This window comes from Protomyctophum bolini (assembly GCF_963924005.1).
Source record: "Protomyctophum bolini genome assembly, chromosome: 23".
NCBI lineage: Eukaryota > Metazoa > Chordata > Actinopteri > Myctophiformes > Myctophidae > Protomyctophum > Protomyctophum bolini.
Genome location: NC_137884.1, coordinates 5,016,588 through 5,021,617, shown reverse-complemented (window position 1 = coordinate 5,021,617; position 5,030 = coordinate 5,016,588).

Sequence of the window (5,030 nt, the reverse complement as noted above, 5' to 3'; positions counted from 1 at the left end):
AAGTTGCAGGTGGGATGGGGATTTGCTTCAAACCACAGAATAACTATACTAGAATACTGTAAAACATGAAAGATCAAATTAACGCCCGCATTGAATTCTGGTTTCTACTCAAAGATATGATATAGACTAACGCATCACTATGCCAGCTTACTCATGAACATTCACAGGCAAACTAGAGGGACGTTGATAGGGGTGCATGCGTTGGATTAAGACATAACTACGGTAATACTAACAGTCCGACAGGCATTAATCAGACAACACCGTCGCTCCCGACATGCAAGGCCGGATATAACTAACCTGTGGCAGGTTAAACCTAACCCATGGCTCCCCGACATGCATGGCAGGTTAAAACCGTGGCGTCAGTGTGAGGTTAGGGTTAGGTTGGGGTTTTGGGTATGGTCTCGGTCTAATGCCTGGCCGGTTTGTTCGTACGTAGGACCAAACACATGCATCCCTTTGATGTCTTGCTCCCCAACCGTTTTTAAACCTAGTTCAGACCAGTTTTGCAACGAGAGAAAATGTTTTTTCTATAATGACCCAATGAGCAAAATAGTGACTGTATACTAAATCTAATCTAGCAGCAAATATCTTCATTTATGGGGATTCAAATTTATAGGCACTTAGGGGTTAGGATCCGTTAGGATTTTAACAATCCCGGTTCCTTAACGATGTCCTCTTAATGGTCCTGGTCTATAAAAGGAAACACCTAAATGAAACACACAATTAACCTTCAACTGCATTCACCCCTCAATAGCTGAATTGACTACATGCAGCTTAACAAGACTCGTTTCAGGGGAGGAGAGTTCTATAACATTGTCGAGTTATTTTCTTTATAATTGCAGGTGTCTACGGTAGCATCCTCCAACGGTGCTTTTTTGAGTCCAGCAATTGAAATAAAACATCCTATCTGTTTACTGGCAGTGTGTCTGGTACATTTAATAGAACATTGTTTCATGCATATAAGGCACTGCGGTTGCTGGCATATAACTTGAAAGTTTAAGTTTTGAGTTAAACGAAGGACAAATGAGGATTTTGGCAGAAACAGAAACGCCTTCATCAGCTATCTGCTCTTCACAGACAACCCCCTCCAACCCACCACCCCCCCCTGGGGAGACCTGGCACCGTGTGTGTGTGTGTGTGTGTGTGTGTGTGTGCGTGAGTGCGTGCTAGTTGCGGGCTACAATCATTCATTTGAGGTAGAAGGTCACCTGCTGCATGTTTACTGTCTACCCCCCCCCCCTTTCTCTCTCTCCCCGCCTCTCTCTTTGTCTCCATCTCTCTCTCTCTCTCTGTGTCTCTGTCTCTCTCTTACTGTCTCGCTCAGTCTCTCACCACCTGCACATGATTTGTTTGTACTAGTGCTGGGAGATTAATCTGCAAACACATCGGTATCGGACGATTTTAGCCTGAATTGGTCCGATTAATTGGTCTGTCTTTACAGATAAACAAGCCCGAAGTAACAGCTTGAACAGATCTACAAGCTCACAATATTCAATATAAAAGGTATTTAAATTAAAAACGGACTTGCCTAAGCATGAGTGTGCATGCATCGAAGCATGTGCGTTAAGAAGTGCATGTGTATGCATGTATCACCCACGTCATGTAGACAGGGTGTGTGTGTGTGGTGCGGTGTGGTCTGCTCCAGTGCGGTGTGAACTCTATGGTACTTGAGGCCTAATGTGCTCATTTCATTTAGTACCGAGACACGCTTCATGTATTGACCTGGCTATATCTCTGCTGGACATTTAGTTAACCACAGGCTACCCTCACTGTGTGTGTGTGCGGGAAGGAGAGATTTTATGAGAGAGAGAGAGTGTGTGTGTGTGTGTGTGTGTGTGTGTGTGTGTGTGTGTGCGCGCACACACTCATGTACTTTTCTACAGGCTAAAAGTCAATCAATAAGCCCTCTGGACAGAAACTGGGATCTGGCTGAGCCAGGAAGAGTATAGATGATACACACTACACAATTAGAAATATTACAATTGTAGGCTAGTTTGAAAATCAATGTATTCCATGGTTCCACCACCTATAGTTACAACCTTACAGGGTGTTGATTTAACTCTGCAGCATGTAAAAGTGTGGACCCTTATGCATCCATGCACAGACAGAAAGAGACTGCCTAAAACCAATGGACTAATTGCTGATCCATAGCAAAGCGAGAATAAAGGTACGCTACTAAAATGTATCTCATTAACCAACACATAGGTAGGTGAACACGGACATTGCTGTTCCTTGGAGTGGTTGCACCACTCAAAAATAAATTTCTAATTTCAAGTCTCAGATATCAGAGCTTCCCACCAGCACTTGACTTATAAGCTGGCATGCTGCTAATGTCTGGATGTAGACAATACAATGTCCTAGTTCTTCTTTTTCAAAGCCAGCACAAACCAAATGAAGGTCTTCTTTTGTTGGCGACTTGCAAAGCTATACCAGTCAAGATGTGAAGAAAATCTAAACTGTTTCTCTCTCTTTGCACAGAATTGTGTGTGTATGGCCCACATTAACTGCTGCACTATCAGAGCAATTACCCTCAAGTGTACATGCAGTACATCATAAATAAATCTATGGCGGTTACCTTTCCAGTATCTTCAGCCAAAGATGCCACGATTTATGGCAGTTAATGTGGTTCATATAGACAATTTAGTGGATATAGTTTTATTGAGGAAATATACCTATTACATGCGTACAATTATTTTCATTGTTGCTGGCTTTGCACATTGATGGCAGATGAAAATGACCTATTTTCAGCTGGTTAGTGTGCTTAGTATATGTATGTGCTGCTGTTTTTGGAAACAGTACTGGAAATAGTTTTGCCTATATAGTAGCACATCAGATACAAAAGTCTGCCCAGGGAGAACTTGAAGTCTCGAACACACCTCACCAGCATCCTTTACTATCCACAACTTGTATTCAAACTCAGGTCTCCCACGTGTCCAAAATATGTACCCCAGTCAAGAGCCAAACCCAGCTTGTCAAGGAGAGATATTGCACTTGTGAGCTTCAGGTGTCCATGTGTCCTACACAACAAATGTCTCAGTGGAAGAGTAGGGAGACCCCCTCCAAACACTGCAAGTGTACTAGCTATACTGTATTAACATATCTTCTATACAAAAAGGTTACTGAAATGTGTAGTTAAACTATAGTAGTTCCACCAATTACTAAGATACTCCCCAACAGTGCTGATGGATGAAGTCAGTGGTTCTCAACCAGTGGTCCTTGAGGAGGTTCCAGGTGGTCCCCAGCTAAATGATGGAAGAGTTGGTAACCAAATATACCCTTATAGATCTTCAACTCATGAGAATGTGAAAACACAATGGAACCAAAAATGAAACCAAATGGCCCCTCACAGGTCCATTAGGTTTCAGTTTACACTCTCAAGAGTTAAATTAGAGAAGTCTACACAATTAGAGAATGTAGAAGAATTGACATTTTGATCAACGTTTGCCTGTCATCTATCCTAAAGGTTGAAGATAAAAGTTATGAAATCCTGATTTTTCTCCTTTCAGGGGGAGAGTATGCCTATAGTCCTGTGTTGTCTTTCTCAGAATGTCTTATCTTGTATAAGGGCTCAAAAACTATTTGTCTCTTTTCATTTACCTGACAAATTCAAACACAAATTCAAACACACACAGGTAATACTTCCTAATATCACTTCCTCTCTCCACCCATTCAGCCGTTTCGACCCATTACCAGCGAGGCCTAATAGCCTACACATATCAAACTGGGGTCCATGACATTACAAATTTGGGCAATCACTAATCCTTATTTAGCCGAGAGTGTAAAGCATTCAAAATAACATTAAACTTGCAATTCAATTCAATTCAAGTCTGTCAAAGTGTCAAAATATAATAAACTTATAGCACTAGAGGACCTGCTGTGATTTATCTTGGAACCCTCTGTTTGTAAGCAATATAAATGCCTATACAGTTAAAATGTCATTTTATAGTGCAAGTGGAAATACTGATGCAATCATTGCATTACAGTGCAGGCTGCATGAAAAATTATAAGTGTGGATTTTGTATAGGCTATATGCACAATTGCGAGCTATTGAACCGCAGGAGCACACAATATAGTTCCCATTCAAACTAACCGTAAATAATTGAATTACCATTACCCACAGTTACAAAAACACATCAGCCTCTGCCTCCTTGTCTTGTCTATAGCCCATAGACTGAGGTCTAACTGGGTGCAGCTAGCGGTGTCCCCAATTAGCCCAATGCCCTCACTTTAAGTGCACGCGGCATCTAAGCCGGTCGATGTTTGCGGCGGCGCCGCTGCTTGAGTGCATATACTGCATAATCTACCATTTTGGCAATAAAATATATAGGCTATTATAGCACGTCTGATGATGATGGGCGTGGCGAGCCCGTCTGCCGCGGGCCATGGATGTATTCCGCTCCGGGGCCGCTGGATGCTTCCCTCCGTATAAATCGTGGTGATGGATGAGGACTGACAGATCGAGGTTATAGCCTGGGGGGGGGGGGGGGGGGCTCCGTTTTCCTTTGGTCGAGAGTCGAGACGCCCTGCCCACCGCGCTGAGGGACAGACAGCCGAGACGGAGAGAGAAGGGAAGGAAGAGCTATAGGGGACAGCGGTGTGGCTGGACGACGTGCAACGGCGGGGACGAGTGAGGAGACTGGAGGAGAGGCGACGAAGTGAAGCCGCGCCTCACCCAACAGCCTCGATTTCAACCCCTCCCCTCTGCTCTCTCTCTCTCTCTCTCTCTCTCTCTGTGTGTGTGCAGTGTGCATATCTATCCATCCAACACAAGACAAGAGGGGCTTTGCGCTCGCAGGCAGCACCGCATTGCTGGTTTGCTGCTGCTTCTTCCAACACAGCCAAGCCCACAAAACTATTCTATTGAAGCCTATTACATGCATTCTGTGTGTGTGTGTGTATAATTCAGCCTGCAGGGAGACACACAGCTCCTCTCCTCTTGATCCCCTGCCTTCACTGCCTGGATCCGATCGAAGACCGGGTTGTTCTGCACCGCATCATGCCTCTGGATATATAATGCAAGTGCAACAATT